Raw genomic sequence first — 25,408 nt, forward strand, 5'->3', positions numbered from 1 at the left:
TCCGACGAGTGGGATGGTTGAAAGGGGATGGTTCTAAACCATACCCTTTCTTATATTCAAGGGCACCATGGCGCTTGGCACACGCAGCAAAGTTCTCCGAGCACGCTCTCTCGTACTCGGTCTGTGATAACCTCAAAGTAAGTAAAGCTGGGGTAGATCTTTTTAAGAAATCCCCCAACTGCTTCGCGCATGTTGCAGTAACCCTGGCGAGGGACATGTCACCCCTCATGACCCTGACTCGCATTGCGCCCAAATCAATTCTGTCTTTGAAGCAGAGGCGAGTCATGATCTGCATGCAATAGGGGTTCAGAACTCCCCCAATGCTAATGGCATTCTCCTTAGACTCATGAAGTAGTCCATTCTCTGTCAGCAAGACCTACCTTTCAGGATTCAAGCTGACTTAAGGCCACAAAAAATCTAAAACACAGGGCAAAATCAAATCACATAAGTCCGTATGGATAATCAAATCAAAATCAAATCAAAAGGTGTATATGTAAAAAAACAAAACAAGGGAGGAGTAAGGCATACCTTTGATGAAAACCCTAGCGAAGGGAAAGATTTCTTTTGGCAAAAATTCGAGGTACCATGCACCTTCGACAACAAAGAAACACTTGTTCCAATTCCCGTGGGAACTCTCAAAATCTGTGAAGATGGTACGGTCCTTCTTAGGGGAAAGGTAGAAGTTATTCTAGGGTTTTCCTTCCACCGCCCTGTTAGTTGACTTGGTGAAGCACGAGTAAATGTCGTTTGATTGAATATTGACATTCCGAAGAGCTCCAATCATTTGGGCTCCAACAATGGACTGAATGGAATTGAGAGATATGGGCCCCAGATTTCAAAATCACTTGGACCAACAAGGCAGGGAGAGGGAACCGAAGCCACTCAATGTGCCTCAAGCTCATAACAATTTCCCCAGGCTTAACCACATCTTTGAATCGCCATTCATTTAGTTCAAAATTCATGAGCGTTCGAACTGTGACGTTGTCTGGGATATCAAAGGTTTTACAGATACGATCAAATGCAGCCTTGTATCCTTCACGGTCTACTAATTCAGGACAACATGAAGCCATAGTTTTAGGAATTCGAACAAGAGATTAGCTACAGAAAGGGGAAATTGGAAGTAATTAGGGTTTATTCTTTCTTCCTCAGAGGAATTCAAAAAAAAAAGGTAGCATGGGAATGAATTGAAACAATCTGAAACGCTAAAGTGAAGAGAAGAATGCATACGGGTGAAATGTAAAGCATGGAAATTGAGGGCTCATTAATTTGAAGAGACAATTTTCAGGACACGTTATGATTATTAACACGCGACAACTTTCGATTGACAGAATGCCATGGCATTGGCTGAAAATTTTGAAGACAAAGAGTCAGCCCAAGCTTTGAACGATCTAGTGTGAATGCCAGATTCAAAACTCGGACTGAGGGGAATCTGTTGGGCTCAAAATATTTAGCCTAAGTACCCTGCTATTTTACGACAAATGAAATGGGGCATTTAGGTCTGAGCAGAGGAGCCGATGATAGAAACCACGGATCAGAGGCAAGCCCCGGTTCTATCCCCTGCATGTTAGTAGAGTCCAAAGGCATTCTGACGGGAAATTCAGTTATTCATATAACCAATCAGGAAACAAATTGAATAACTAACTCCTTAATATTTTTACCCTATAAATATCATTTCGATAGAAAAAATAAGGGACTGACTTAAGCATCAAAGTGTCTTTCATGCAGGTACACCCAGACGGTTCGACGATCAATGGAGCCATCTACATTGCCAAAAAGAGATCGGAGAACTAGAGTTTGACGACAAGAACCTCTCGAATTAGAAAGACAAATTTTTTGCATCAACACCCTGATTTGTTGAAATATACGTCTTCCAACACTGCGAGATTGTAAGATGTAATTGAATAGTGTAAAGGTCATCCGAAGTATCATAAGCAGACTCAAAGTCCTTTGATGGTGAAGATGTAAGGTGGTACTTTTGCAAGGTTCCTTTGGCCGATGATGGTAAGCCTTATATTCTATTTTTAGCTAAATATTAGTCTTTTCGTTGTTTTGTTCGATTTGAAGTGGTTTTGTTCACTTTGAGGTCCCTTTTGTATTCCTTAAGTATGTTATTAACGCTTAATCCATGAGTGATTATTATTTATTTTAATATGGTTGTATAAGTCAATGATGACATTGATGTTTGTGGGCTTTCATGAGCAGAGCTAGCTGCTTCATTCCCTCCAACTGAGATAATAGGAAAAGGTGACTATTTTCGTTTTCGTATAAGGGATTCTCTTGCAATAGAGGCATCTTTTTTTCATTTAAATAATGCTCTTCTTTTACTTTGAATCGCTTACCTCCTCCCCTCAATTTTGATCTTTGGTGTTTGAATATCTCTTGAAGATTTTGAGAAAGTAATTTGGAGAATTTATTATACTCTACTACCCTTATTCTGAAATTTTGACTAGTATGTGCATTTAGCTTGATGGAGGTGAATCTTGTTATTTACTAACGCTTTGGATAGCCAAGACCATCACACTGTGTATTTAAAATAGTGTTGGACTTGCTAATCAAGTCATGTGGATATAAACGTGTAACTAAGGGTAATTAACGGATTAGGGTTTAAAATATTGATCATAGGAATGGTTATTTTCATTTAAAAGTTTGAGTCTATACATGGGATCCCAAAATAAACATTTACAAGGAATTTACAACTTCAAAGGTAATTACAATGTAAGTCGGCCTAAGCAACAAAATTTAGGTTTAACTCTAGTCCCTCTTGAATCCTCGGCCATGGTAGTCAAGTAGTTGCAAATGTACACGCCACCCCCAAAGCTCTCCAACTCATGGTTGGTCGAGCTTCCCCTTTCCCTTACCTGCACCACATAGCACCTGTGAGCCAAAGCTCAGCAAGAAACATTTAAATCAATAGATTCAATATATAATAGAATATAAACAACAAGCTTAGCAGTAACAGTCTACTCAAACAACGCATAATCAAATTTAATAGTCAATGAGTTAGACAAGTGTAGTCAGCACTTCTAATTATTTAAGTGGCGTTGGAGTGAACCAAGTGCATATTGCACTCCCATGTTGCTCTAGCCAAATGGCCTGCGTTCTGCATGCTTATTACCATCCCCGACGCCCTTACACCGACCTATCAAATTAGATATAATCAAACATATAGATCGCATAATGCACAATCAGATGCAGCATATACAAGCATGTCTAACCAGATAATCACAAATACAGTCATAGTCATATTTGTTAACAGGACCTCAACCCTAACAACTACAAGGGTGTAGTTTTCTTACCTCGAGTATCATGCGATAGACGATATGGCCTCAAGTACGATCCTGATCCTGAGCCTTGCAATAATCTAGTCACAACATAAACATACTCTTACTAGGGATTGACTTCAAATCCCGAGCCTCACCCCAGACCCTATTCTTAAGATTACTATTCCCAGTTGTCGGGACGTTAGAAACATTCCCCGAGCCCCCGAGTGGGCCACCAAATGGGTTCCCGAACTCTTGAAGCCCTAGTCCTAGAAACAGCAAAACTAGGGGTGAGCACGATGTGGTTTGGGCGGTTTGAATACTTTTTAATACACCACGCCACAAGTGCGGTTTAGTAACTAGAACACACCATGCGGTGTGATTTGGTTGCACCAAACCGACCAAACCAAACCATTTTATGCGGTGTGGTTTGGGCGGTTTTCCACGGTTTGTGTTAAAAAATATGTCATAACAAAATTTAAATTTAAAAAAAAATACTAAATCCTTAGTTCATAACAAATCCTTAATAAGTTCTAAACAACATCACAAGTTATCAATTAAGTTCAGTGAAACACAAAAAAAATATACAAGTCTCCCATATTGGGTAACTATAAAAAATGGTATATATGTAAAGTTTATTTTTTTTAATATATTTGTAAGTATGCGGTGCGATGCAAACCAAAATTTCACACCGCCAAACCGCGCACCGCACCGCACTGCGCGGTTTAGCTAAAATACAAACCATACCGAACCATTACACTTTTGACACCGCGGTTTGCGGTCTAGTATGGTGCGGTGCGGTCGGTCACCGTGGTTTGTCGGTTTAGATGCTCACCCCTAAGCAAAACCACATTTCAAGGCACCTAGCGCGGTCGCGCCCCAATATTGTTTGGGCTTTCTGGGGTAATGGCATGGTCACGCCCTAGCCCAGGGCGTACGCGCTACTAACTCTGAAACCCAAAATTAAAACCAAATCCTAAGGTTCTGGGACCCTAGTGTGGTTGTGCCATAACCTAGCGCAGTCACGCTAGGTCACGAGAAACCCAAAAATACCCAGAAACCAATATGTTCTTCCCCAAAACCAAAAATCACGATTCCCCTGCAAAACCAGACATGAAACTCGACCGAAACAGGTATTTCTAGCAGGATACAGGCCACAAAATGCAACATGCAACATAGAAAAACAACAACTAACCTCAAAATGCCACAATTATTCACTAAAACACAAGTAATTCCAACATTCAATATTTTGAGACTGAGTTTTAAGAACTTACCCAAATCCAAAAATAAAAGTCTGAATTGTGAGTTTGAAACTTAAATTCCCAACTTGATACAACCACCAAACATTTTTCTCCAATAGAGCTAGCAAAAAAATCTCCTAGAAACCTCAAATCATTAGAACTTTCCTTAACCTCATCTCAACCATGAACACCAAAATCTGAGATGAAAAATAGAGCTATAAGTTCTTACCTCTATGATTCCAAATTCCTGAAAGCTAAGTGATGATCTTGGGAGCTCAATCTTTTCCTTATGACCTTGAATCTCCTTAATTTTCACCAAAATCCTTCAATTTGCATATCTTGTGCTTGAGATCCTAATACAAGTTTTTGAGAGAAGCTAAGAGAAGTGAAGGGTACCCAAAACATGGTGTGCTAGGCTGCTGCTGCCTTGGTCTCTTCCCTTGGTCAAAATGACCATATTACCCTTTCTTCCTAATTTTCCATCAAAGCCTTTCAAGGGCAATATGATCATTTAGCCTAAATACCACTAAACCTCAAATTATACTTAAGGTGCCCAATTATCCCACTATTCTTCCCAAATACTAACATTTTCCTCAATAATATCTCAATAATTCCCAAAGTATGCCAAAATACCAAAAGACCCTTTAGCTCACCCGCGAGTCGGGTATAAGTCCTCGTTGTGACTTTTCGACCAAATCATTTTAAAGGATTGACCTAAGCCAGTTATCACAAATATATTTACATAATAATGTGGTCTCAATCACATAACACATATATTTACAATTATACCCTTAACTAGTCAAAATTATGAAAATGCTATTTTTCCACAAAAATGAGCCCACAATCGCATTTAATACACATAAGCATGCATGAATAGTTATATTTTAATATAACTCATATATTTCACATAATCACACATATATCCATTTAAATCCATTCATGCCATCCTGACACGCTAATCAATGCATTAAGCCTTATTAGCAAATTTGGGGCATTACACCTATCCCCTCCTACTGAAAATTTTGTCCTTAAAATTTACCTAAATAACTCGGGATGTTGAACCTACACCACTGACTCTAGCTCCCAGGTTTCTTCCTCGACCTTGCTATTCCACTATAAAACTTTCACTAGAAGAATTGTCTTGTTCCTCAAAACCTTTTCCTTTCAATCTAGGATGTAAACTGATCGCTCCTCATAAGAAAAATCCGTCTGTAGATCTAGATCCTCATTTCCCAGTACATGGGTTGTATCTATCACATACTTCTGAAGCATCGAGATGTAAAACACATCATGCACTCTTGATAATGACGGGAGCAACGCTAATCTATAAGCTACCTGCCCAATCCTTTCCACGATCTTGAAAGGTCCTACGAACCTAGGGCTCAGCTTGCCCTTCTTCCCAAACCTCTTTACTCCCCGCAGTGGTGAAACTCCAAGAAATACGTGGTCCCCTACCATGAACTCCACGTCCCTACGCTTAGGATCAGCGTAGCTTTTCTGTTTACTCTATAAGATGAGCATTCGAGCTTGGATCTTCTCAATAGCTTCATTAGTCCTCTGAACCATCTTTGGACCCAAATACTTCATTTCTCCCATATCATCCCAATGAATGGGTGACCTACACTTCCTTCCATACAACACCTCATATGGAGCCTCCAATCGTTGATTGATAGCTATTATTGTATGAAAACTCAATCAACGAAAGATACTTACTCTAGGACCCCTCAAAATCTAGCACTCATGCTACATGTCCTCCAAAATCTGAATTGTCCTCTCAGACTACCTGTCTATCTGAGGATGATAGGTTGTATTGAACTTCAACTGAGTCCCTATAGCCTTCTGCAAGCTACCCCAAAACTTGGAGGTAAAAATGGGATGTCGGTCTAACACTATACATTTTGAAACCCCGTGGAGACGTACAATCTCCCTCACATACAACTTTGTATACTAGTCCACATTATAGTTTGTCCTCTATGGCAGAAAGTGAGCTGACTTGGTATATCTGTCTACTATCACCCATACCGAGTCATGTTGTCCCTGTCCTAGGCAAGCCTCCTACAAAGTCCATGGTAATATCTCCCCATTTCCATTCGTGAATACCCAAAGGGTATAACAACCCCACTGGCCACTAGTGTTCAACCTTCACTTGCTAACAGGTTAAACACTTTGCCGCATAGTCGACCACGTCCTTCTTCATCCCTGGCCACCAATACAATGACCTCGGATCTTGATACATCTTCGTGGTTCCTAGATGTAATGAATACAGTGTGGTATGAGATTCATCAAGGATCTCTCGTCTAATACCCATGTCCATCGGAACACAAATCCAACCCTTGTATCTTAGCAAACCCGTCTCTGTAATGGAATAATCCTTAGCTACTCCAGCTAGGACGTCTTCTCTAAACATCATCTACTGAGAATCATCCATTTGACCCTTTGATATTCTCTCCAAGAGGGTGGACTGCAAAGTAATATTGGCCAACCGACCCACTACCAACTATATCATTGCTTTGGTCATGTTCTCTGCCAATTCCTTCGAACCGTCGATAATACCCTGACAACCCAAGGAAACTCTTGACCTCTGAGGCATTGCTTGGTCTCCGCCAATACATATCTGCTTAAACCTTGGCCAAATCTACCTTAATTTCATCTCCACTGACAATGTGACAAAGGAATGTCACCTGCAGTAACCAAAACTCGAACTTCTTAAACTTGGCATACAACTAGTGCTCCCTCAGTCTCTGTAATACATCCTAGAGATGATGCTCATGCTCCACCTCTAAACGAGAGTAAACTAGGATGCCATCGATGAAGACAATCACAAATGGGTCCAGATAATCCTTGAACACCATGTTCATCAGATCCATAAATGTTGTTGGGGCATTGGTTGTGACGACCCAAATCCGCTAATAAGGCTTAAGGGCCTTGATTAGCGTGCCAGGAGGGCATGATGGGATTTATGTGTGACTTTGATGAGTTAAATGCATGATTATGATTTAAATCATGTTATATGACTATTTGTTTATCTGAGATGCATGACTATGTATATTAGTATGCATGTAGGCCCGGATCGTGTTAGAAGGGCATAACTGTAATTTTGGCCATGTTGGGCATAACTGCATTGATATGTGATGATTTTTGAGACCACATTGTGATGTGGATGTATCTGTGATTTGTGACTCGAGGCGATCCCAGTGAGCAGGCTAGCGGAAAGTCATGACGGGAATTTATACCCGGCTCGGGGCGAGCCTGGGGTATAAGCAGGAATTTAGAGAATATATTGAGAATAATTTTGATGATGGGGAATACTTATTTGGTGACTTTTCAGGTATTGGGGAGCAACGGGAAAATATTAGAGACACTTGAGGATTAGCGGGAATTGGGTAAAATGACTAAAATGGCCCTACTTGGACAAAAAGGGATTTGAACTATTAGGGAGGGCATTTTGGTCAATTGGCTTTTAAAGATAGATTTTATAAGGCTTTATATAGTGAGTGGGATTGTTAGGGAGTGGGAAAGCTGAAGGGAAAAGAAAGAAAAAGGAAAGAAAAGAAAAGAGAGAAAAACAGAGGGTTTTCCAAAGGATCGGTTTGTGCATTTTTGCACCATTCCTCTCCATTCTTCTTGGAGCAAAGCTTAGTGGAGAGCAATGACAGGCTGAGCATCAAGGATCTTGGGTTAGACTTGAAGATTTGGCAAGGATTAGCAAGAACACATCAACTTTTGAGGTAAGTTTTTAGAGATTTCAGTTTTAAGGGTTTTGATGGTTTGAGCTGTGTTTTGAGCTGAGTTGATGGGAATTTTAGGGAATTTCTGGGCAAGCTTTGAGGATGAACAAGCTAAAGAGGTCTAGGGTTGAATCAAGGTCGAAATTTGCATCAATGGTAAGAATTCTAAGCCTTTAACTTTGTTGTTGACTGAATTTCTGGGTTTAGGGTTGTTCATGGTGAATTTTGAGATTTGGGTTGAATGTGCTTGGGTTTTGAGTTCTTGGGATGCTTGGGATGAGTGTGAGGTGTTGATAAGTTTGTTTTTGGGTTTGGAAAAGGTTTGGACAAGTTTGGGGTTGAGATGGTTGAAGGAAATCGCAAGAAGCGATTTTTGGGTTCTGTTGGGCTGCAACTAGCTACAGCGCTAGTCAATGGGCGCTGTAGCGCTAGCCCCTGTTCTGGGGGGTGTGTTCTGCTTGTAGCGCTACAGTGCCCTCTTTAGAGCGCTGTAGCGCTGCACTGTTCACAGAAGTGGATTTTTGGGTTTTTGATGAGAGATTTTGACCTAGGGTTCGGGGCTCGATTCCGCCACTTTGTTTTGGGGATTTAGGACTTCCCGGGGGGTTGGGATTGGTCCCGAGGCTAGGTATTCGGACTTGGGGTTCGGTGTTGACTTTGACCTATGTTTGTGCCTAGGTGTGCACTAAGGCTCGAGTGGGATCGTGCTCAAGGAGTCAGGTGATCTAAGCTATTGAATTGAAAGGTAAGAAAACTATAACACCCGTAGGATGGGGCATGGGCCCATAGTGTTATTGCGGGGCACGGCCCTATATTGCATGTTGCATGATGAGATGATTGCAGGGCACGGCCCTATATTGCATTACATGTTAGGGTGCAGATTTAAATGAATTGATATTTGTTTGAATGTTATTTTGATATATACTATATGTGTGATTATATTCAAATGAACGGCTATGGCCGAGGGCGGCAAGGCCGAGAACGGCAGCGGGGCCGGAAGTAACACTTAGCACATGGGATGCTTATAGTCAGGGTAGGACCCAGAGGATACATGTGAGATCCTTACGGTAAAGACCGAGACCCCAGGCTTTGGTAAGGCTTCTGGGGCGGCATGGCCGTGTTTGCTTAGCTAATGGTTGACTTGTTTATCTGTGGATTATCTGATATGATAAACTGTATAAATTGCATATGTTATGTTCTGCATGAGTTTTCTTGCTGGGCTTCGGCTCACGGGTGCTCTGTGTTGCAGGTAAGGGCAAAGACTGAGTCAACCAACCATGAGTATGGAGAGCGTGATGCAACGCGTACATGTTCGGTCGACCCCACTGCTTTGGTTGGGGGTTTATACGAGAAATGGCTGTAATAACCTATGATTTTTATAACTAGTCAACTGTAAACTTATTTTAAGATGTAAATAGTTTTCAAACCTTATTTTGGGATCCCAAATGTTTAATACTAGAAGTTTTAATGAAACGACGCATTTTCAAAGATTACAGCCTTAACTTTTTATTAGTCACACTTTTGTTTTAAAAACCTCGGTTAGCGAGTTCATTGCACTGTTTTATCTTAAAACTCACTTGGTAACGGCTCTAAGGTAGTAGGGCGTTACATTGGTCAACCCAAATGACATGGCCAGAAACTCTTATTGCCTGTACCTCGCGCAAAAGGTCGTCTTTAGGATATCCTCATCCTTGATCCTCAGCTTGTGATAACCAGATCAAAGATCAATCTTTGAGAAAATTGTCTTACCCTGCAACTGATCAAATAGGTCGTTTATCTTCGGTAGAGGGTACTTGTTCTTGATAGTCAGCTTGTTCAACTCCCTGTAATATATACATATCCTCAGGGTTCTATCCTTCTTCTTCACAAACAAAACTGGAGCACCCCAAGGTGAGAAACTAGGTCTAATAAATCTCAGGTCCAATAACTCCTGTAATTGTACCTTTAACTCTTGCAACGTCCCAAGTTTGCTAATAAGGTTTAGTGCCTTGATTAGCATGTCAGGTAGGTAATAATTGATTTAATTATGTTATCACGTGGTTAATTGTGATATGTGTGTATCCGTATGTGATTAATTTAATTAAATGATTAAATGACTAGATATGCATGTTTAGGATAATTAAATATGCATGTAGGCTCGTTTTTTTTAATTAGGGCATCTTTGTAATTTTGGCCTGTTGAGGGCATAAATGTGATTATGTGTGTGTGTTGCATTTGAGACCACAATATTGTGGAGATATATTTGAGTTATTCGGCACGAGACTATCCTAGCAAGCCAAGTAGCGGTTTAGTCATAACAGGGTCAAATACTTGACTCGGGGTGAACCTAGGGGTATTTTGGTAATTGAGTACATTACTGGGGTTAATCGGGTAATGGGAAAATTATTTGATGAGTATTTGGGATGTTGTAATTAATTGGAGAATTATGAGATAGTTGTGAGATTAGTGAGAAGTGGTGGTTGATGAAGACTTTGCCCCTTGAGGGCACTAAAGAACCTAAGTGTGACTAGGGGGTATTTTGGTCATTTTCTAGCCTAAGGAATGATATACTCAGAATCTAGTAGAAGCAAAGCACTCAGAAAACTCTCAGCTCTCTTCTCTCTCTATCATGTTTTTCTCTCGCTCTCTCTCTTAGCACTTGGAGGGGTTTTGGAATTAGGAGGAGAAAAGGCTGAAAAAGTTGGAGGATTGAAAGCTTGAGCTAGGTTTAGGTTATCTACAGCTAGGAGAACACAATTCATCACTGAGGTAAGACCTAAACTCTGCTTTGATTCAAGTTTGATTTAGGTTTAAGGGTGTTCTTGAGGTGTTCTTGAGCTTCAAAGCTCAAGATTGGGTTTTATATTTTTAATGGGATTTTGATCTAGGGTAAGCTTGGGTTTTGTTGATGTTGGTGTGTTAGTGAAGTTCTGAGGCTGAATTTTGAGTTTAGGGTGTGTTTAAATTGGATTTTGGGGGTTTGAATTCGAAGATTACACAAGTGGGAAAACCCAAAATTCTGGGTTCATAGGGGAGCACCCCAACGCTTGAAATGAGCGCTCCAGCACTATGTAGGGGAAGCCCTAGGGGGGCTCTCTAACTTGGTTGGCACCCCAACGCTACCCTTGGTGCCCCAGCACTAGACCAGTCTCAACAAAACCAATTCTTAGGGCTTGGGAAGGCTTCGGGGCTCGGGGGATGGTTCCACCACCCTATTAGATGGGATTGGAAGTCTCAAGAGCACGAGATTGGTCCCGGAGTTTGTTTTGGGGGATTGAATCTTAATGAGGTTATTATTTATGGTTGTGACTAGGTTACCGCTAGGGCTCGGGACAGGATCGTGCTCCATGATCATTTATTTAACTTATGCTTAGACCAAAGGTATGAAAATTGTTCGTGCCTATTGATTAAGGCATGCCCTGATTATTTGTGTTTAATGTTGTTACACCCAGATTTCTAACATGAGATGTTATGATCCTGAAATCTAGGCTCGTTAGGTGTAAGCTCGAAATATGCATGGTCGTCATATGATCCTTCAGTCATACCGCTTTGCTGTAAATACCGACCTCGAAAGCTCAAGGGTGTGTAGCCTCGAATATGCTCTGAGCTCGCAATAGCCATGGTTTAACAATTGTATATATTTCCCTGATACATCTCTTGCCTTTAGACGAGATTATTCAAGCTCAGGAAGTGTAAGCTCGAATGTGATGACTTCGTCAATGGTTACTTGTTCTGAGCATAGGCAAAGTTAGATGACAAACTCTTGATTGAAAAAAGTCTCAGAAATATAATTGACTTAGTATCTGAGCTAATCGGTTACATATGAATGTATTTATTGTTGTAAAATCCCAATATTTAAGGGATATTATTTAAATTTTTATCCAATCCAACATTTTATGGGATTCTTCCGTGTACGTAGGAAATAATGCATTAAATAGCATTATATTATTTTATTTACAGAATATTTTCCCGAAATATGTGGGAATGAATTCTGAAACCTTCTCTATAAATAGAGAAGGAAACTCCATTTGTAGAGGACCAAAATTCTGAGATCTTGAGCGAAAAACTGTGGACAACTATTCTCTGAAGAGTTTTCTAGAAAATTTCCAAGTGCTAAAACACAGACTCGTGGACTAGGCAGATTTAACTACTAAACCACGTAAAAAACATTGTGTTTTCATCTTCTTTTATTTCCTCTGACATATCTTTGTTTAATTACTCTCCTTTTTAAGTTGACGAAAAAACGGCGTCAATAGTTTGGTGCTTTCATTGAGATCCATTAAACAGTGTGTGCATCAATCTGTTTAGTCAGAAAGCCTCTCGAATTAGTAATGGTTGCAAATGATCCAAATATTCCTGAGGAGGAAATTTTAGATGAAAATGAGTACCCCCGGCGCCCTGGAAAGCAGCCTATGGTGAATTCTGATCTCGGTGAGAGGAGTGATTCATCCGACTCTCGGGGAGCACCTGCCCCCAAGACTGATGAGGATATGTACTACAATCCCAAGAGATATGTCCCAATCGTGGAACTCGAGAATCGCCAGCTACATAAACAGTTGGCAGAAGCTAAAAAACGCAACGAAGAGCTAGCTAGACTAGTTGCTGAACCGCAGACGGCTCAGGCCCCACCTCCGCAAAATTCCCAGGCTTCGCCTCCGCGAGATATTCACATCCCACCTCATAGGCCTCGGGGGCAACCACGTAAAAATGCAGCCACCAGAAGAGTGGAGCAACCTCCACCACCAGCAGAGCAGCCGGTCCCACTGAGACCCCTGAGAGGTAACCAGGCAGATGGTGCTGCCAACCCAACTGCAGAGGCACCAGCAAGAATAGGGAATAATCGAGCCCCCTCAGAGGCTCGAACCCAAAATCCTAGTGCCACACAGAATGTACAAGAGCCTGACCGAGCAAATTCAGGGCCTTCTAGGCCCCATCGTGATAGGGAAAGGTGAGCTAGCCGAAGACATGGGAATGAAGAAACTGCTAGAGAGCGTAGGGGTCCTCATCCCACAAGGAGCCGAATGTCTCGATCTTAAACTATTGAGACAAGGAAACCAGCAAGAAACCTGTCTCGTAATAATCATTCAACAAGCCATGTCAGCGAAAGCTCAGGTGACACTAGGTCTGTGAGTATATATAACCCGGAACCTAGGACCACCAGAAATCAAGGAGATCACCCAGATTTATGGGAGCACTTAAACCATAATGAAGGACGTGATAATCCCCCAAATCTAGATCTGAGAAATCATCTCAACGGGCGCAAGCAGCCGATTTATAATCCTACGCCAAGATGGGGAACTGGAGTTGTAATCAACAATAACTAGTTCCCCCCGGTTCAGTCCAGGCCTCCTGTAGATCTATTCCAAGAAAGGATTGAGCAGTTGGAGAGAGCATTCAGGCTCTTGCAAAACGAACGTAGTCGGGAACGGGACGAAGAGTTCGAGGAACTCAAGCCATTTGCCCCACATATCTCTAGCACCGCATTTCCTCAAGGATTTATAATTCCTCATGTCCCGCCATTCGATGGAAATTAAGATTTGCAAAACCACTTAAGCATGTTCAACACAATTATGCGAGCCAGCAATGTAGGCTACGAGCTCAGGTGTATGCTGTTCCCAGCCTTTCTCACGGGAGTAGCAAAAAACTCGTTTGAAAAATACAAGAGGCATTTGATTGCCTCCTGGGATCAATTGTCGAAAGATTTCAAGAAAAAATTCAAAGCCATGGTCGGCATCAGGCCCGAGGCTTCAGCCTTGACCAATGTCCGGCAGCAGGAAAATGAGTCACTGAAAGGTTATATCACAAGGTTTAACTTGGAAGTCACCCGAGCTCGTGATGTCGATGATAGTGGCCATTTAATGGCCGTTCGAGCTGGAGTAATGCCTGGAATTCCTCTCTGGGAAGACTTGCAAAGAAAGCCTATAAGATCCTTAGTCGAGTTCAATCGAAGAGCTTAGAGGTTTGTTAATGTAGAGGAGGTGAGGTCAGCATTGAATATGACCTCTTAGCCCGCAACTACAACAACGAATGCTAACTCTGCCTCAACCTCAGCGGATCCTACAATTTCCAAACCCCCCGGGGACAACCCTTCCAAGAGAAAGAAAAATGAAGGAAATAACCTCGAGGCGGATGGGGGAAAGAAGAAGAAAGGGGAAAGATGCTTCTCTGTATACAAGGTGTATACCGAGCTCAATGAGTCTCGGGAGAATATCTACATGGCTAATGAAAACCAGGTCCCTTTCAGACGATCTGATCCCATGAGGAACCAAAAGGAAAAAAGAGATTCTAGCAAGTATTGTAGATTCCACAGGGATATCGGGCATACAACTGATGAGTGTAGGCAGCTAAAGGATGAGATTGAAGGATTGATCTCGAGGGGGTATTTCAGACAATATGTAAGGAACCACAACACCACTCAGTCTTCCACCAGCCAGCGGGCAGTCGCTGCACTACCAGCCCCGAACAGTAACTCCCGAGCTCAGAAGGATGAACGACCCCTCAATTGATGGAGAAGATGTTGTAACCATCTCGTGGGGGGGGGGGGGGGGGGGGGCATATCGCAGGATCAGGCAGGAATGCCCAGAAAAGATATGTGAATGAGTTAAAAACTGGTGACGGATCTCCCTACGAACCCGAACCTAGAGCTCCGAAGCAACAAAGGGTTGAAACTCAACCCATAACTTTCACTGAAGACGATGCCTCTCACGTACAATTCCCTCATAATGACCCTCTGGTCATCAACCTTCAACTCGCAAACAAGTGGATGCACCGAGTCCTAATTGACAATGGAAGCTCAGTGAATATCCTCTATAAGGCTACTTTAGAAAATATGGGACTTGCGCTTCGCGACCTAAAAGCATGTGCAACTACCTGTATGGGATCCATCGAACTCCCTGTAACCTTGGGAGACTACCCAGTCTCTGTAACCAAGATGATGGAATTCATTGTGGTCGATCTCCCATCAACCTATAACGTACTGCTTGGGAGACCCACCCTAGTAGGGCTAGGGGAAATTTTGTCTGTTAGGCATCTGGCCATCAAGTTCCCGACTTCTAGTGCCATCGGGACACTAAAAGGGGACCAGCTCGCAGGGAGGGAATGCTACAGCATTTCTGTTAGAGGGAAAAAGCAAGCAAGTGCACAAGCACTTGTTGTGATTCAGAATAAGGATGGGACAATTGTAACGCTCTACTACCTTAGAGGCGTTACTAAGTGAGTTTAAAATGTGCAATTAACTCGCTAATCAAGGTTTTAAGACAAAAGTGTAATTAAACCATAATCAAAGTCATAAACTTGAAAATAAACCATTCATTGAAAATTATAAAGTGTTTAACATTTGGGATCCCAAAAATGTTTTTTAGAAATATTTACAATTCAAAAATACAACCACAGTCGGCTAAACGACAAAATTTAAGTTTAGCACAATCATCCCCCAATAGTACCCCTGGCCGTGGCAGCCAGGCAGACCAGACATGTAAGCGCTACTCATCACGCTCACCATACTCAAGGTTGGTCGACTTTCCCCTTGCCTTTACCTGCACCATAGAGCACCCGTGAGCCGTAGCCCAGCAAGAAAACCCTCACAAGAAGATAATATATGCATATCAAACACTTAACATATAAATAAGCCATCATCAGGCTATACACGTATGGCCATGTTGTCCCAGGCGCTTTACCAGGTCCTGGGTTCGCAGTCTGCACTGTGAGGATATCCCAAGTATCCTTTGGGGTCTCGCCCTGGCAACTCGCACTCCGCGTGGTAAACGCTACTCTCGGCCCCTTCCCATTCTTGGCCTTCGCCGTTCCCGGCCATCGTCGTTCATTCATTTATATGTACACATAATATAACTAAACAGATACTTAAACACATATAAATTCTATCAAAGGGCTACGCCCTGCAACACAATCATATAGGGCCAAGCCCTGCAACTCAATCATTAAGGGACGTGCCCTGCAACTCAAGCTCTATGGGAATAGTAGTTTTCTTACCTGTGTCTCAAGCTTTCTAAGCATTGATGTCCTGAGCATAGTCCCCTAGTCTGAGCCTCGCCGAAACCCTAGTCACAACGCATTAACAATTTCCACCCATCATGTTCTAATCCATCGAATAGCTTTGGGTCATAATTCTAGTCTTCGGGACATTGAATTCTACCAATACGGGTGATAGAATCCATCCCGGGCCTTAACTATTGAATTACTGAGCCTAAAACCTCTTTAGAACCCAAAAATGCACTAAGCGTAGCGGCCCTAGGAACTCATGCCGCAGCCCCCAGCTCAACCCGAGGCCCTGCCTCAAGTCAGCCTACACGTGTCACGGCCCTTCCTGGAGGGCGCAGCGAGGCACCTCCAATTCCAGACGCCCCTATGTTCTAAGGGGTCGCGACTCAGCAAGAACAGCGCCGCAGCCCAACCCCTCGAGCCCAAAATCCAATTCTTCACCATTTTTACCACAAAAACCAATCCAATTAACCCCAAAATCAAGCCAACAATCCAAACTAATCATCATAGAGGTTATACTATAGATTCAGCAACAAAACCCCACAACAACTCAAGCCAAAAACCTTATCAAACCCAAAGTCAATTCTTCACTCAACACACATGCATTCCTCCAGAATTTTCAGCTTAAAAGCAGCATAATTCACTAAGATTAAAGCTTACCTTGAGCTGAGTTGGGTCTCTGAATTAGGTCCTTAAGCTTCAAGCTTCTAGCTCCCAAGATTCCAGCCCAATTCCTTAGTTTTGAGTAGTTTCCACCAAAGTTTCCCTTGCTAAGACTTAGAGGAAATAAAGAGAGAGAAGAGTCAGAAGGGAGGGTCGGATCCTTCTTTTTTTCTAAAGGCTTCTTTTGGTTTTGTTTTATTTAACTCAAGTTCCAAAGGATACCTCAAGGCTCAGGGTACCAAAAACGTCCTTGAGGGAAAAATGGTAAATTTCCCTGATATTCCCTCATAAGAATTATATGTTCAAATATATCTCCAAATATTTATTTCCATAACCCGATAACCCCATAAAATGTCTAATACTCGAAATGCCCCTCGACTCACCCCGAGTCAGATTTTCGACCCCGTTGTAACTTTCGAGCTAACCGCTCCCTAGGACTGTCTCGGATCGTGCAACACAGATATTTCATGAACATATCACAATTATTCACATTTATCACATTTATGATTTCCGCGAGCTAAAATTACAAACATGCCCCTAATAACCTAACGGGGCCCACATGCATATTCAATCCACCTAAACATGCATCACTAATCACATATTCACACAAATTCAGATATTATGATAATAAATCACTTATTGCCCTCCAGGCACGCTAATCAAGGCCCTAAGCCTTATTAGAAAATTTGGGTCATTACAACTATCCCCTCCTTATAGAAATTTCGTCCTCGAAATCTCCTGAACAACTCGGGATACCACTCTCGCTTCTCTGATTCAAGTTCCCATGTCGCCTCCTCAACCTTGTTGTTCCTCCACAGCACTTTTACCAAGGCGATGGTCTTGCTCCGCAAGACTTTATCCTTCTAGTTGAGAATCTGAACTGGCTTCTCATCATAAGACAAATCCTGATCCAACTCCAAATTCTCATAACTCAGAACATGCGTCGAATCAGACACATACTTTCAGAGCATGGACACGTTAAACACATCATGAACCCTTGATAAGGCTGGAGGCATCGCCAATCTGTACGCTACCTCTCCAACCCGTTCTAGAATCTCAAAGGGGCCAAAAAACCTAGGGCTCAGCTTTCCCCGGACACCAAACCATTTCACTCCCCTCAAAGGTGAAAGCTTAAGGAACACATGGTCACTAACCTTAAATTCCACGCTCCTGTGTTTCAGGTCTGAGTAACTCTTTTGGTGACTCTGGGAAGCGAGCATTCAAGCTCTAATCTTCTCAACCGCCTCATTGGTCCTCTGAACCATCTCAGGATCTAAATACCTCCTCTCACTTGTCTCATCCCAATGGATAGGTGATTTGCACTTTCTCCCATAAAGCATCTCATACGGAGCCACTCTGATAGTCGCCTGATAGCTGTTGTCGTACGAGAACTCAATCAAAGGGAGATACTTAATCCAAGATCCCCCAAAGTCTAGCACACAGGCTCGCAACATGTCCTCCAATATCTGAATCTTCCTCTCAGTTTGACCATGTAGCGGCCCAAAAATTTTCTAATAAGGCTTAGGGACTCTCAGTTAGAGGGCAATAAGTGATTTATTATTATATGCGAATTTGATGAGTATGTGATTAGAAATACATGTTTAGGTGATTTAACTATGCATGTGGGCCCCATCTAGTTACTAGGGGCATGTTTTTAATTTTAGCCCGTTGAGGGCATAAATGTGGTAAATGCGATATACTTGTGATATATCTGTGTAGCACGATCCGAGACAGTCCTTGGGAACTGTCAGCCAGAAAGTCACAACGGGGTTGAGAATCCGACTCGGGGCGAGTCGAGCGGTAATTCGGGTATTAGATGTTTTATGGGGTTATTGGGTTATGGAAATAAATATTTGGAGATATATTTGAGGTTAGAATGTTTAGGGGGGAATGTTAGGGAAAATTACCATTTTTCCCTCGGGGACGTTTTCGGTACCCCGAGCCTTTGAGGTAACCTTATAGACTAAGTTAAATAAAATAAACTAAGGATATCTTCAAAGTTTTTTAAGAGGAACCGACCCAAACTCTTTCTCTTCTCTTTTTCTTGTTTTCTCTCAAACTTGCCAAGGGAATTTTGAAGGGAAAGCTTTGGATTTGAGGCTGCAAATTGGGGAAATCAAAGCAAGGAGCAAGGTTAAAGATAGCTAAGAGTCGAATTGTTCTTGAGGCAAGGATCTTAGCTTGAATTCTATTTAAATTTCTTTTGTTTTGCTGAAGTTTGAGGGATTAAAGCTTAGATGATTGGACTTAAGTTAGAGTAGGATTTTGGCTGGTTTCTTTGGGTTTATGTGCTGCCTAAAGTGTATTAGGGTGATTATGGGATTTAATTTTGCTGTTGGGGTGTGTTTTGAATGGTATCAGGGGAGTTAGCTCTAAAATTTTGCATGGGAATTCTGGGTTTCGGGCTCGCGCCGCGGCCTACTTGCATTTTTAGGCTAGTGGCCTTCAAGGGAATTTCCCAGGCACCGCGGCGCAAGGTTTGGGCATCGCGGCGCAAGGTTTGGGCACCGCGGCCCTAGGCTGGCAGATGTGAGGCAATTTTGTCTCTGTCCAGGGGTGCTCCGCGGCTCTTAAGGGAGGCTTAGCCGCGACCCAAATGTGGATTTTTGGCAAAATGAGGATTTTTAGCTCAGAAACTTGAACATTAAGGATCGGGAAGGTTCCTACTACCCAGTTTGGTAGAAACCAAGGTCACGGAGGTTAGAATTATGACTCGAAACTATTTAATGGATTAGGACGTGATGGTTGATTATGGTTCATATGTTGTGACTAGGATTTCTTCAAGGCTCGGGTTAGAGGACTGTGCTCGTGATCACGGTACTTGGGAAGCTCGGGACACAGGTAAGAAAACTGTTGTTCCCATAGAGCTTGTATGCAGGGTAGGGCCCTATATGATTGTGTTGAAGGGAATATCCCTTTGATTGAATTTATCCATGTTTGGTATTTGCTTTATTATGCTATGTATGCATATGTGTGAATGTTCGGCAAGAGCCGGGAACGGCGCAGGCCGAGGTCGGTAAGGCTGGGAACGGCAAGGTGTCGAGAACGGCGTTAAGCACGTGAAGTGCAAGGCCGAGTGCGGCAAGGGGCTAGGAGCAGTGTTTAGCACACAGAGTGCGAGTTGCCAAGATGAGACCCTAAAGGATACCTGGGATATCCTTACGGTGTGGACCACGAACCCAGGGCCTGGTAAAGCGCCTGGGATGGCATGGTCGTATGTGTATAGCCTATTGATGGCATGTCTATATGGTAAGTGATTGATTTGCATATGTTATCTACTTTTGAGGGTTTTCTTGCTGGGCTCCGGCTCACGGGTGCTTTGTGGTGCAGGTAAGGGCAAGGGAAAAGTTGACCAACCATGAGTACAGAGAGCGTGAAGCGGCGCGTACATGTTTGGCCTACCTGGCTGCCATAGCCAGGGGTATTTTGGGAGATGATTGTACTGAACCTAGATTTTGTCGTTTAGCCAACTCTGATTCTGTTTTTGAGTGGTAAATATTTCTAAACAATATTTTGGGATCCCAAATGTTAAACGTTTTATGATTTTCAGTAAATAGAATTATTTTCAAAGTTTATGACTCTGTTTATGATTTATTCACACTTTTGCCTTAAAACCTCGATTAGAGAGTTAAATGCACGTTTTAAACTCACTTAGTAACGGCTCTAAGGAAGTAGGGCATTACAACTTGGTATCAGAGCGAGCCAAGGTTTATGGTTTCTGGAGATTGACCGAACATGTACGCTCGCTGTCAGTGACAAGCTCGACTCAGGGTTGGTTGGTAATAATTGACTTAAATGCTTGAATATGTGTTTAAATACCCTGTTTGCCTGCTTATTTCTTATAGAGCATGATGAATGAGTTAACATATGCATGATGTAACGACCCAAATTCGCTAATAAGGCTTAAGGGCCTTGATTAGTGTGCCAGGAGGGCAGGTTGGGATTTATGTGTGATTTTATGAATTAAATGCATGATTATGATTTAAAGCATGTTATTTGGCTATTTGTTTAAACTGAGATGCATGGCTATGTTTACTAGTATGCATATAGGCCCGGATCGTGTTAGAAGGGCATAATTGTAATTCTGGCCATGATGGGCATAACTGTATTGATATGTGATAATTGTATTCTGTGAATTGTACCGCGTGTGTGTGGTTTTATTATTGTGATGCACGTGCCGAGACGGTCCTAGAGAGCTAGTTAACTTAGATGTCACAACGGGATTTTGTACCCGGCTCGGGAGGAGCCTAGGGGTATCTCGGGAATTTTATGGCTAAGTTGAGATTTAGCGGGTAATGGTTATTGGAGATTTAGTAACCTGGGTAACCATTAGTTACTGCTGTGGGTAACAATTTTTAAGGTAAAAAGTGGTAGAAATGAAATAGAAATGAAAAGACTTAAGTGTCCTTTGAGGTTTAGCTAAGGAGGATTAGTAGGAAAGGGTAAAATGGTCATTTGGCAAGGGTTATAGGCAATTCTCAGCTGGGTTTTTAGTGGGTCACGGTTTGGGCATTTGGGATATATGTTGGCTTTGCTAAAATGAAGAGGAGGAGAGTTAGGGCAAGGAAGAGAAGAAGAAGAAGACGAAAATGGGCTGAAGTGGGAGCTTAGGAGGTGAATCAAGGGAGCTTGTTGGGTGGATTCTCCACTTGAGGTATGGATTTTATGAGCATTTAAGTTTGATTTCTGTTTTGAATTGTGAAATCTAGAGCTTGAGTTAGTGTGTTTGAGTTTTTGGTTTGAGATGCTGAAATTAGGAATCAAGGGGTGGATTCTTGAGTGTGTTGATGTTTTGATCTTGTATCTAGTGCCTATAGGTTGTTAAGTTGTTCATATGAAGCTTGGAATTGGTTTTAGGGGTTTGGGTATTGGTTTAGTATGATTTGGGATGGTTTAAGCTCGGAGAAAACGCAGGAGAAAACCCAGAATTCTGGGTCTGCGAAGGCGTGCCGCGACACAGGTTTTTCGTGCCGCGGCAAGGGAGCCTCTGTCTGATGGGTGCCGCGGCACAAGGATGTGGTGCCGCGGCACAAGGCAAATTTCAGGGCATCATTTTTAGGCAATTTTAGGCCTTTGCTCCGGGGGTTCGGGGGATGTCTCCGGGGTGTTGTTTTAAGGTTTTAGAGGCCCCGGGAGTGTGGGATTGGTCCCGGGAAGTGGTTTTGGGTTGATTAGTAATGAGGGATGTTTCTTGTGTGTTGTGACTAGGTCCTTTGTGAGGCTCGTGCTGGAGGACCGTGCTCGCAGCTTTAGTGCATCAGGAGGCTCGGAATACAGGTAAGAAAACTATAACACCCGAGGTTAGGGCATGGCCCCAGATTGTATTATGTGCAAATGTTTAACCTTAAATGAATCATGATGTGTGTGAATGATTATTTCAAATGTACTATATGTGTGATTATGATGAAATGAGCGGCAAGGGCCGAGTACGGCGTAAGCCGGGGCGGCCGTGGGCCGAGTACGGCGTAAGCCGGGGCGGCCGTGGGCCGAGTACGGCGTAAGCCGGGGCGGCCGTGGGCCGAAAGTAACACCTAGCACATGGGATGCTATAATCAGGGCGGGGCCCGGTGGATACATGTGTTATGATATATATTCAGGGTGGGACCCAAGGGATACATGAGTTATCCTCGCGGTGAGAACCGATACCCCAGGGCTTTGGTAAGGGTCCTGGGGCGGCATGGCCGTGTTTTCTTAGTCTAATGATTGACTTGTTTATTTGTGGATTATCTGTTATGATAAACTGTATACATTGCGTATGTTATGTTCTGCATGAGTTTTCTTGCTGGGCTTCGGCTCACGGGTGCTCTGTGTTGCAGGTAAGGGCAATGACTGAATCAACCAACCATGAGTACGGAGAGCGTGAAGCGGCGCGTACATGTTTGGCCTGCCCGACTGCTTTGGTTGGGGGTTTATTTGAAAATGGCTGTAATAATCTACGATTTTATGATTTATCAACTGTGAACTTATTTCAAGATGTAAATAGTTTTCAAACCTTATTTTGGGATCCCAAATGTTTAATAATAGAAGTTTTAATGAAATGACGCATTTTCAAAGATTACAGCCTTAACTTTTAATTAGTCACACTTTTGTTTCAAAACCTCGGTTAGCGAGTCCATTGCACACTGTTTTGTCTTAAAAACTCACTTAGTAACGGCTCTAAGGAAGTAGGGCGTTACAACTTGGTATCAGAGCGAGCCAAGGTTTATTGGTTCTGGAGATCGACCGAACATGTACGCTCGCTGTCAGTGACAAGCTCGACTCAGGGTTGGTTGGTGTGATTGATTGATATGCTGAACATATGTTTGAATGCCCTGTTTGCCTGTTTACTTATATGGAGCATGATAGATGAAATAACATATGCATGAGATACTGATAGGGCCTGGCCCTTGACTATTGCATGTTGAGATTAATGCATGCTGAATGACATTATGATGTATATGGATGAATATTGGCATATTGGTTCGCGTTTTGTGTATATGCGATTAATTTGCTGGATGAAATTCATATGTTATATCTGTATATTGGCTTGTATGAAGCATGGTGAGTATGGATATACTTAGTGATGATTGAATCTAGTAGCTAAATGTATATCATTGTGGATTTGACCTAGTATATGCTTGTGTGTGCATTATACCTGTAGATGTTCGGATCTAGTTGTGGTTTGGTTCAGGGTATGAACCTCTGAGTTCAGGAGTTTGGTTAGTTTCGACAGATGAACTCGTGTTGGTTGTTCCTAGTAGGGTTTTGTGGACCTGATATTGTGTTGAAAGGGGATTCTAGATATAAGTTGGAGTTGAGATCTCCAGTTATCCCTGAAAGCAGCAGCAGTGAGTCACTAGTGTGTGAGTAGGCTGTGGAGTTTGTTAGTTGAGATGGGATAGAAGAACAGCGGATTTCTCTGGGGAAATAGCTGATTTATATGCTTTAACAGTAAAGGTGACCAGTGTTGGTTTACTGTGAGGTATGGACAGATAAAGGTATTATATGAGAGGTTTTAGGGGTGTCATCCTCGGGTTTTGAGGAGAGCTCGAGTTGGCAAGGGACTTATCAATAGACGAGCAGAGTTAATTCCACCCTTGGTTAAGAGGATAAGAGATCCTGATTCGAGGGTTGTGTTAAATGTTGAGGCAGAGGGATGCCTGGAATTGGTACTCGGGCTGAGGTACTGGCTTAATGGGTTGGAAAGAACCTAGATGGTGAATGGTTAGAAGAGATTTTAAAGACATGATTAGAACCATGGAGACTGGTGGGCTTACAAGTTCGGTTCGGACTGTTAGGGTAGCAACAGCGTAATTCAATGGGTTTGGTAAAGCGGGTAGTCCATTTTAGGAAGTTATACAGATGGATGTACCTGGAATTGGTGGCGACCCATTTAAGAACATGAGATCTGGAATAGTCTAAGGCATTTGGGCTGCTTTGAGGAAAGAGTTTTTGTCTGCATGTGGATGGCGGAGAGGGCCATATTGTTTGAGGAACTGATGGTTGATGTATAGAGCATGAGTGCTAGAGCCGCAAGGGTGGTGCTTCTTTGGATGGAATCAGTAAGGTTAGATTCGTGATAATCGAGTTAAAGGAATCCCGGATATTTCTATGGCTTCTGGTTTGCCAAAAAGGGGGGAAAAGTCTGATTGATAAGATGGTGCTTGTGTTGATAGAACGCAGCGAGGTCGGATTCTCAATTTTTGCGGTAGAAGGACCCTAGACAGTGCTTGGGCACCTAATTTGAGTTTGGAAAGAAACATGAGTGAGAAGCTAGTTACCAAGATGGCGATAGGAACCAGGGAGGTTATTGGTATGCATGAGGGAGAGGATGCCACCTGAGAGGAGGTCAGGCGAGGGCATGACGTCTGCATGGGATGACTCAGTACGATAGAATGGAATTCCCGTGGTGAGGGAACGGAGAACTTGAATGCCTCGCTACATTCGTAGTTCGAGGCCGATTCCTCGAGGATGAGTATTTTACGGAATGGTTTATGCTTTGGACATATAACGAACTGGAAGGACTCGGTGTTGTGAATGCTCCGAGAGGGTGATGGACATAGAGAGGTTGCCTCAATGGTGCCATTTGAGAGGCTAAGGACAGTAATGCTTATTGAGAAGGAATTAGAAGCTCTGGCAGATGGATTGTTGTGGATATCATCTGGAGTACGTGAAGGAGACAGAGCTGACCAGTAGGAAAGCTATATGGTTATGCACAGAAAGATTTAGGTAATACTTCAAGGTCAGACTACAGATAGGATTGGTTTAAGGAATGTTGTAAAAGACGGTTTTGGCCGATAGAAAGCCTATTGAAACAATCGAAGGAATTTGAGCCTGGTGTAGCCACTGTGTTATACTACGGGGGTTGTTAGCATCGTCGGGGTAGGACGAAAAGTACGATGTTGGATACAAGGTAGGACGATGTCTCCAAGAGTGGATCTATGACCTGTTAATTTCCAGTTGGAAACCAAGGAAAGAGACATTTCAGGAATTTTGTTTTGAACTGAGTAAAGTGCGAGGAGTTGGTAACAAAGATTCTAGATTTGGTTCAAGCTACGGC

The sequence above is a fragment of the Humulus lupulus genome, chromosome 5 (genome assembly GCF_963169125.1).
Source record: "Humulus lupulus chromosome 5, drHumLupu1.1, whole genome shotgun sequence".
In the NCBI taxonomy this organism is placed as follows: domain Eukaryota; kingdom Viridiplantae; phylum Streptophyta; class Magnoliopsida; order Rosales; family Cannabaceae; genus Humulus; species Humulus lupulus.